The sequence below is a fragment of the Leucoraja erinacea genome, unplaced genomic scaffold (assembly GCF_028641065.1).
Source record: "Leucoraja erinacea ecotype New England unplaced genomic scaffold, Leri_hhj_1 Leri_1359S, whole genome shotgun sequence".
In the NCBI taxonomy this organism is placed as follows: Eukaryota; Metazoa; Chordata; class Chondrichthyes; order Rajiformes; family Rajidae; genus Leucoraja; species Leucoraja erinaceus.
In genome coordinates this window covers 25,477-35,538 of record NW_026575626.1, presented here as the reverse complement: position 1 = coordinate 35,538, position 10,062 = coordinate 25,477, and the positions used below count along the sequence as shown (strand labels likewise).

Below are 10,062 nucleotides of genomic sequence, written 5' to 3'. Positions count from 1 at the left end.
GTGGGGGCGGGAGCGAGGGGGGGTGGGTGGGAGAACAGCGGGTGAGGGGGAGGAGAAGGGGGATGTGGAGAGGAAGGGGGGAGTGGGGAGAGAGGGGGAGTGGTGAGCGACAAGAAGGGGGGGGGCGACGAGAAAGGGGGGGTGGAGAGATAGAAGGGCGGGGAGTGGAGAGAGGGCGGGGAGTGGGTTTTTTTGGGGGGGGAGTTTTTGGGGACGAGGGGGTAGTGTCACCTCAAACTGCGGAACAACTGGCCGAACTGTGTGAATCGCCAACAAACAGGACATCTGGTCCGTCCTTGGGTTCAGCCACACAAATCGGTTGTGCTGTGGTGTAGGGGGCGAAAGGAGAGATGGTCAGTCCAGGCACCTTTGGCCCGTTCTTCTCCCCCATGCGGGCTAACGCCCCATCACATTACCACAATGACCTTTCTGTCCTGGGCCTCCTCCACTGTCAAGTGAGGCCCAGAAAATAAGGTTCTACTGCAGTGTCAGGGTCTTGGTGAGACCACACCGGGAGTATTGCGTACAGTTTTGGTCTCCAAATCTGAGGAAGGACATTATTGCCATAGAGGGAGTGCAGAGAGAGAAGGTTCACCAGACTGATTCCTGGGATGTCAGGACTGTCTTATGAAGAAAGACTGGATAGACTTGGTTTATACTCTCTAGAATTTAGGAGATTGAGAGGGGATCTTATAGAAACTTACAAAATTCTTAAGGGGTTGGGCAGGCTAGATGCAGGAAGATTGTTCCCGATGTTAGGGAAGTCCAGGACAAGGGGTCACAGCTTAAGGATAAGGGGGAAATCCGTTTAAAACCGAGATGAGAAGAACTTTTTTCACACCCACACACAGAGAGTGGTGAATCTCTGGAACTCTCTGCCACAGAGGGTAGTCGAGGCCACAGTTCATTGGCTATATTTAAGAGGGAGTTAGATGTGGCCCTTGTGGCTAAGGGGATCAGGGGGTATGGAGAGAAGGCAGGTACGGGATACTGAGTTGGATGATCAGCCATGATCATATTGAATGGCGAATGGTGCAGGCTCGAAGGGCCGAATGGCCTACTCCTGCACCTAATTTCTATGTTTCTATGTTCCCAGTTCTCCCACTAGTCTGACGGTCTCCGACTACATTTTATCTCTGTGTGACATGAGGAGTTGTTACCTCTCCCAGCTAACAAGAAACCATATTCTGCATTTTCTTGATCTCCATTCTCTTTGTCCAGTTTCACAGTCTTATACTTCCTTATCGATGAATCTCCCTCCCCCCTGACATCAGTCTGAAGAAGGGTCTCGACCCAAAACATCACCCACTCCATCTCTCCTGAGATGCTGCCTGTCCCACTGAGTTACTCCAACATTTTGTGTCTATCTTATATCAAAGCATGGTTTGCAGTTTGTGGATAAAACAAACCTGGGTGGCAGTATGAGCTGCGAGGAGGATGCTATGAGGATGCAGGGTGACAGTTGGGTGAGTGGGCAGATGCATGGCAGATGCAGTTTAATGTGGATAAATGTGAGGTTATCACTGTGGTGGCAAAAACAGGAAAGCAGAACTACTATCTAAATGGTGGTCAAGTTGGGAAAAAGGGGGATACAACGGGATCTGGGGGGGTCTTGTTCATCAGCTATCTCTCTCTGCCCCACCCTCTCTCTCTCTCTCCCTCTCCCCCCTATCTCCCTTCCTCCCCTGTCTCTCTCCCCTCCTCAGCCTCCCCCTCACTCATCCTACCCCCCTCTCTCCTCCCCCTCTCTCTCCCTACCCCGTCACTCTCTTCCCCCCTCACTCTCTCCCTCCCCCCTCTCTCCATATTAATGATCTGGATGAGGTAATTGAAGGCAATATCTCCAAGTTTGCGGATGACACTAAGCTGGGGGGGCAGTGTTAGCTGTGAGGAGGATGCTAGGAGACTGCAAGGTGACTTGGATAGGCTGGGGGAGTGGGCAAATGTTTGGCAGATGCAGTATAATGTGGATAAATGTGAGGTTATCCATTTTGGTGGCAAAAACAGGAAAGCAGACTATTATCTAAATGGTGGCCGACTAGGAAAAGGGGAGATGCAGCGAGACCTGGGTGGGTCATGGTACACCAGTCATTGAAAGTAGGCATGCAGGTGAAACAGGCAGTGAAGAAAGCGAATGGTATGTTAGCTTTCATAGCAAAAGGATTTGAGTATAGGAGCAGGGAGGTTCTACTGCAGTTGTACAGGGTCTTGGTGAGACCACACCTGGAGTATTGCATACAGTTTTGGTCTCCAAATCTGAGGAAGGACATTATTGCCATAGAGGGAGTGCAGAGAAGGTTCACCAGACTGATTCCTGGGATGTCAGGACTGTCTTATGAAAGAAAGACTGGATAGACTTGGTTTATACTCTCTAGAATTTAGGAGATTGAGAGGGGATCTTATAGAAACTTACAAAATTCTTAAGGGGTTGGACAGGGTAGATGCAGGAAGATTGCTCCCGATGTTGGGGAAGTCCAGGACAATGGGTCACAGCTTAAGGATAAGGGGGAAATCCTTTAAAACCGAGATGAGAAGAACTTTTTTAACACAGAGAGTGGTGAATCTCTGGAACTCTGCCGCAGAGGGTAGTCGAGGGAGTTAGATGTGGCCCTTGTGGCTAAGGGGATCAGGGGGTATGGAGAGAAGGCAGGTACGGGATACTGAGTTGGATGATCGGCCATGATCATATTGAATGGTGGTGCAGGCTCGAAGGGCCGAATGGCCTACTCCTGCACCTAATTTCTATGTTTCTATGTTTCCCAGTTCTCCCACTAGTCTGACTGTCTCCGACTACATTTTATCTCTGTGTGTGTATTTTGTTACCTCTCCCAGCTAACAATAACCTATTCTGCATTTTTCTTGATCTCCATTCTCTTTGTCCAGTTTTCACGTCTTATACTTCCTTATCGATGAATCTCCCTCCCCCCTGACATCAGTCTGAAGAAGGGTCTCGACCCAAAACATCACCCACTCCATCTCTCCTGAGATGCTGCCTGTCCCACTGAGTTACTCCAACATTTTGTGTCTATCTTATATCAAAGCATGGTTTGCAGTTTGTGGATAACACAAACCTGGGTGGCAGTGTGAGCTGCGAGGAGGATGCTATGAGGATGCAGGGTGACAGGTTGGGTGAGTGGGCAGATGCATGGCAGATGCAGTTTAATGTGGATAAATGTGAGGCTATCCACTTTGGTGGCAAAAACAGGAAAGCAGACTACTATCTAAATGGTGTCAAGTTGGGAAAAGGGGAAATACAACGGGATCTGGGGGTCCTTGTTCATCAGCTATCTCTCTCTGCCCCCACCCTCTCTCTCTCTCTCCCTCTCCCCCCTATCTCCCTTCCTCCCCTGTCTCTCTCCCCTCCTCAGCCTCCCCCTCACTATCCTACCCCCCTCTCCCTCCCCCTCTCTCTCCCTACCCCCTCACTCTCTTCCCCCCTCACTCTCTCCCTCCTCCCTCTCTCCATATTAATGATCTGGATGAGGGAATTGAAGGCAATATCTCCAAGTTTGCGGATGACACTAAGCTGGGGGGCAGTGTTAGCTGTGAGGAGGATGCTAGGAGACTGCAAGGTGACTTGGATAGGCTGGGTGAGTGGGCAAATGTTTGGCAGATGCAGTGTAATGTGGATAAATGTGAGGTTATCCATTTTGGTGGCAAAAACAGGAAAGCAGACTATTATCTAAATGGTGGCCGACTAGGAAAAGGGGAGATAAGTCTTCTTCATAAGACAGTCCTGCCATCCCAGGAATCAGTCTGGTGAACCGTCTCTGCACTCCCTCTATGGCAATAATGTCCTTCCTCAGATTTGGAGACCAAAACTGTACGCAATATTCCAGGTGTGGTCTCACCAAGACCCTGTACAACTGCAGTAGAACCTCCCTGCTCCTATACTCAAATCCTTTTGCTATGAAAGCTAACATACCATTCGCTTTCTTCACTGCCTGCTGCACCTGCTTGCCTACTTTCAATGACTGGTGTACCATGACACCCAGGTCTCACTGCATCTCCCCCTTTCCCAATCGGCCACCATTTAGATAATAGTCTGCTTTCCCGTTTTTGCCACCAAAATGGATAACCTCACATTTATCTACACTATACTGCATCTGCCAAACATTTGCCCACTCACCCAGCCTATCCAAGTCACCTTGCAGTCTCCTAGCATCCTCCTCACAGCTAACACTGCCCCCCAGCTTAGTGTCATCCGCAAACTTGGAGATATTGCCTTCAATTCCCTCATCCAGATCATTAATATATATTGTTGTAAAAACATTAATATCTCTGTCAATTTTCATCGACGTGAAAAATCCTCGGCACACATGCGGCGGAGGGGGGCTCTGAGCGAGGTGGCCAAAAATGACGGCCGTACGTGGCGGCGTAATCTCGGAAACCGCAGCACAGATGGCCAAAACCGGTCAAGAACAGAGTTTTAGTAATATAGATATCAATGATTTGGATGAAGGGATTGAAAGTAACATTAGCAAATTTGCAGATGACACAAAGCTGGGTGGCAGTGGGAACTGCGAGGAGGATGCTACGCGAATGCATGGTGACTTGGACAGGTTGGGGGAGCGGGCAGATGCATGGCTGATGAAGTTTAATGCGGATAAATGTGAGGTTATCCATTTTGGTGGCAAGAACAGGAAGGAAGATTATTATCTAAATGGTGTCAAGTTGGGAAAAGGGGAGCTAAGGGTCTTTGCTAATCAGTTAATTAATGTAAGCATGCAGATACAGCAGGCAGTGGAGAAAGCAAATGGCATGTTGGCCTTCATAACAAGAGGAGTTGAGTATAGGAGTAAAGAGGTTCTTCTGCAGTTGCACAGGGCCCCAGTGAGACCACACCTGGAGTATTCTAGACAAGACAATAGGTGCAAGAGTAGGCCATTCGGCCCTTCGAGCCAGCACCACCATTCCGCGCTGTTTTGGTCTCCAAATTTGAGGAAGGACATTCTGGCTATTTTTTTGCGTAGGTTTACAAGGTTAATTCCCTGGATGGCAGGTCTGTCATATGCTGAAAGAATGGAGCTGCTGGGCTTGTACACTCTGGAGTTTAGAAGGATGAGAGGATATCTTATTGAAACATATAAGATGATTATGGGTTTGGACACGTTCCCGATGTTGGGGGAGTCCAGAACCAGGGGCCACAGTTTAAGAATAAGGGGTAAGCCAATGGTGACAAGGAAATACGTTTTCTCACAGAGAGTTGTGAGTCTGTGGAATTCTCTGCCTCGGAGGGCGGTGGAGGCCAGTTCTCTGGATGCTTTCAAGAGAGAGCATTGGTGAGACCAATTCTGCAGTATGGTGTACAATTTTGGTCGCCCAATTATAGGAAGGATGTCAACAAAATAGAAAGAGTACAGAGGAGATTTACTAGAATGTTGCCTGGGTTTCAGCAACTAAGTTACAGAGATAGGTTGAACAAGTTAGGTCTTTATTCTTTGGAGCGCAAAAGGTTAAGGGGGGACTTGATAGAGGTTTTTAAAATGATGAGCGGAATAGACAAGAGTTGACGTGGATAAGCTTTTCCTACTGAGAGTAGGGAAGATTCAAACAAGAGGACATGATTTCAGAATTAAGGGACAGAAGTTTAGGGGTAACATGAGGGGGAACGTCTTTACTCAGAGAGTGGTAGCGGTGTGGAATGAGCTTCCAGTGGAAGTGGTGGAGGCAGGTTCGATTTTATCATTTAAAAATAAATTGGATAGGTATGTAATGTTAGTTGGGATGTAATGTTAAAATTGTACAAGGCATTGGTGAGGCCAATTTTGGAGTATGGTGTACAATTTTGGTCGCCTAATTATAGGAAGGATGTCAACAAAATAGAGAGAGTACAGAGGAGATTTACTAGAATGTTGCCTGGGTTTCAGCAACTAAGTTACAGAGAAAGGTTGAACAAGTTAGGGCTTTATTCTTTGGAGCGCAGAAGGTTAAGGGGGGACTTGATAGAGGTCTTTAAAATGATGAGAGGATAGACAGAGTTGACGTGGATAAGCTTTTCCCACTGAGAGTAGGGAAGATTCAAACAAGGGGACATGACTTGAGAATTAAGGGACTGAAGTTTAGGGGTAACATGAGGGGGAACTTCTTTACTCAGAGAGTGGTGGCTGTGTGGAATGAGCTTCCAGTGAAGGTGGTGGAGGCAGGTTCGTTTTTATCATTTAAAAATAAATTGGATAGTTATATGGACGGGAAAGGGAATGGAGGGTTATGGTCTGAGCGCAGGTGTATGGGACTAGGGGAGAATACGTGTTCGGCATGGACTAGAAGGGTCGAGATGGCCTGTTTCCGTGCTGTAATTGTTATATGGTTATATGGTTATATGGACATGATTTCAGAATTAGGGGACTGAAGTTTAGGGGTAACATGAGGGGGAACTTCTTTACTCAGAGAGTGGTAGCGGTGTGGAATGAGCTTCCAGTGGAAGTGGTGGAGGCAGGTTCGATTTTGTCATTTAAAAATAAATTGGATAGGTATATGGATGGGAAAGGAATGGAGGGGTATGGTGTGAGTGCAGGTAGATGGGACTAGGGGAAAATAAGTCTGAAGAGGGGTTTTGGCCCGAAACGTTGCCTTTTTCCTTCGCTCCATATATGCTGCTGCACCTGCTGAGTTTCTCCAGCTTTTTTGTGTACCAGGGGAAAATAAGTTGTTCGGCACGGACTTGTAGGGCCGAGATGGCCTGTTTCTGTGCTGTAATTGTTATATGGTTATAGAGCTAGATAGGCCTGGGAATCAGGGGATATGGGGAGAAGGCAGGAACGGGGTACTGATTGGGATGATCAGCCATGATCACATTGAATGGCGAATGGTGCTGGCTGGAAGGTTCTGACTCCTGCACCTATTTTCTATCCCTCCCTCCCCTCTCCCTGCGTACCTGTGACATCCAGCGGCCGTCTCCCTGTACATCTGGCGGGGCCACAGGCACTGCTGCTGGATTCTCCTCTCCGTCGCTCATTCCCGTCGGTGTAATGGGGCTGGCGTCCGAGCCAGGCAGGGAGGGGATGGGAGACCTGGAGGTAAGGAGAGGGGAGAGGTGTGAATGTACCAAAGGACAGGCCGCAGGCATCAGAGGAAGAGACTGTGTATAGAGTCAAAGAGTGAAACAGTGTGGAAACATGTCCCAACTACACTATGCTGCGTTTGGTCCATATCCCTCCAAACCTGTCCCCATCCATGTAACATAGAAACATAGAAATTAGGTGCAGGAGTAGGCCATTCGGCCCTTCGAGCCTGCACTGCCATTCAATATGATCATGGCTGATCATCCAACTCAGTATCCCGTACCTGCCTTCTCTCCATACCCCCTGATCCCCTTAGCCACAAGGGCCACGTCTAACTCCCTCTTAAATATAGCCAATGAACTGTGGCCTCGACTACCCTCTGTGGCAGAGAGTTCCAGAGATTCACCACTCTCTGTGTGAAAAAAGTTCTTCTCATCTCGGTTTTAAAGGATTTCCCCCTCATCCTTAAGCTGTGACCCCTTTTCCTGGACTTCCCCAACATCGGGAGCAATCTTCCTGCATCTAGCCTGTCCAACCCCTTAAGAATTTTGTAAGTTTCTATAAGATCCCCTCTCAATCTCCTAAATTCTAGAGAGTATAAATCAAGTCTATCCAGTCTTTCTTCATAAGACAGTCCTGACATCCCAGGAATCAGTCTGGTGATCAGTCCCATTCCCTCTCTCCACCCCACCCCTGGGGCCCTTCTCTTTATTTCTCCCCTTTGTTCCTTCCCCCCATCTTCATCTCCCCTCTTCCTTCCCATTTCTCTGTTCCTCATCCTCTCCCCCTCTCTCCTGCCTCTACCCCATCTCTTACGTGCTTTTCCCCCCTACTCCACCTCTCCTTCGTACTCTCCCTCTCCTCCTGTCCCCCTTCACCCCGTCTATCTCTCCTCCTCTCTCCTCTCACCCCCCTTCATCCCGCCCCTCTCTCTCTTTCTTACACTCTCCTCCATCCAAGTCTGTCCTCCATCTCACCTTGGCACGTCCACCTCCCACTCCCCCACACTCTCTTCCCCCCTCCCCCCCTCTCCTCCCTCCCCCCTCCCTCCCCCCTTCCCCCTCTCTCCTCCCTTCCCCTCCCTCCCCCCACCACTCCTCTCCCCCCTTCCCCCTCTTCTGTCCCTCTCTCCCCCGCTCTCCCCCCCCGCCTCCCCCCACACTCTCCTCCCTTTCACCCCCCCCCCCTTCACCCTCTCCCCTCCAACTTCCCCTCCCCCTCCTGCCTCCAATCTCCCCCTCCCTCCCCCCCTCTCCTCTCTCCCCCTTCCCCCTCCTCTCTCCCCCCTTCCCCCCTCCTCTCCTCACCCCCTCTCCCCTCCTCTCTCCCCCCTCTCCCCTCCAACTCTCCTCCCCTTCCCCCTCCTCTCTCCCCCTCGCCCCCTCCTCTCCTCCCCCCGTCCCCTCCCCACTCTCCTCCCTTCCCCCTCCTCTCTCCCCCCTTCTTTCTCCCCGCTACCTCTGCTCTCCCCCTCCTCTCTCCCCCTCCTCTCTCCTCCCTGCCCCCTCTCTCCCTTCCCCCTCCTCTCTCCCCCCTTCTCCCCTCCTCTCTCCCCCCTTCCCCTCCCTCTACTCTCCCCCCTTCCCCCTCCTCTCTCCCCCCTCTCCCCCCCTCCTCTCTCCCCCCACCACTCTCCCCCTCCCCCCCTCTCCTCCGCTGTCCCCCCTCCCCCTCCCCCATCCCCCTCTCTCACCCTACCCCCTCTCTACCCCTCCCTCCTCTCTCCCCCTCATGCCCCTTCCTGCTCTCTCCCCCCTCTTTTCCTCCTCTCCCCCCCTTCCCTCATCTCTCCCCCCCTTGCCCCCCTCTCTCCCCCTCTCCTCCATCCAAGTCTCTCTCCATCTCACCTTGGCACGTCCACCCCCACCACTCTCTCTCCCCTCTCCCCCCTCTCTCCTCCTCCCACCCTTCCCTCACCACTCTCTCTCCTCTCTCCTCTCTCTTCCCTCCCAATGAATGCATTTCGTTGTCTCTGTACTGTACACTGACAATGACAATTGAATCTGAATCTTTCCTCCTCTGTCCCCAGTCTCCCCCTCTCTCACCAGACCACCAGCTCCACCGCTTCCGGACCTCCCCAGAATGCCGGCAGCGGCGGGGGGGGGCCAGCCGATCACGTGACGGGGAGGGGCGGGGCCGGAGTGAGTGAGTGATGTCATGGGGCGGAGCACCCGTGACGTCGTGGGCGGGGCGGGCGTGAGTGACGGGCGTGGGCTTGACGGAGAGGCGGGGCGTGGTCACGTGAGCGATGGCGGGGCCGGAGCGAGTGATGTCACGGGGCGGGGCGTGGTCACGTGAGCGATGGCGGGGCCGGAGCGAGTGATGTCACGGGGCGGGGCCAGGATGACGGGTGGGGGGGAGGCGGGGCCGGGCGTGAGTGACGGGCGAGCGGGGGGCGTGGTCACGTGAGCGAGGGCGCGGCCGGAGTGAGTGATGTCACGGGGGGGCGGGGCAGAGGATGACGGGTCGGAGGGCGGGGCCGGAGTGAGTGACGGGCGAGCGGGGCGTGGTCACGTGAGCGAGGGCGGGGCCAGGATGACGGGTCGGTGTGGGCGGGGGGGGCGTGAGTGACGGGCGAGCGGGGCGTGGTCACGTGAGCGAGGGCGGGGCCGGAGCGAGTGTGATGTCAAGGGGCGGGGGCCAGGATGACGGGAGGGGGCGGGGCTGGCGTGAGTGACGGGCGAGCGGGGCGTGGTCACGTGAGCGAGGGCGGGGTAGGAGTGAGTGAGTGATGTCACGGGGCGGGGCCAGGATGACGGGTCGGAGGGGCGGGGCCGGCGGGTGAGTGAGTGATGTCACGGGGCGGGGTCAGGGCGGGGTCACGGGGCCGGCGTGAGTGAGTGATGTCACGGGGCGGGGCCAGGATGACGGGGGGGACTGGCGGGGCCTGAGTGAGTGATGTCACGGGGCGGGGTCAGGGCGGGGTCACGGGGCCGGCGTGAGTGAGTGAGTCACGGGGCGGGGCCAGGATGACGGGGGGGGCGGGGCCGGAGTGAGAGAGTGTCACGGGGCGGGGTCAGGGCGGGGTCAGGGCGACGGTTGCCGGGGGAGAGCGGGG

At 53.1% G+C, this 10,062-nt stretch overlaps 1 long non-coding RNA gene across 1 annotated transcript; it reads right to left on the bottom strand.

The window, feature by feature from the left end:
* Window positions 1-309: 309 nt before the first annotated feature.
* LOC129715727 (uncharacterized) lies at window positions 310-9,097 on the bottom strand. Its single transcript, XR_008726546.1, has 3 exons — window positions 9,050-9,097; window positions 6,878-7,013; window positions 310-324 (listed from the first exon to the last, which is right to left on the bottom strand). It is a non-coding gene; the product is annotated as an uncharacterized LOC129715727 (long non-coding RNA).
* Between the last annotated feature and the right edge of the window lie 965 nt (window positions 9,098-10,062).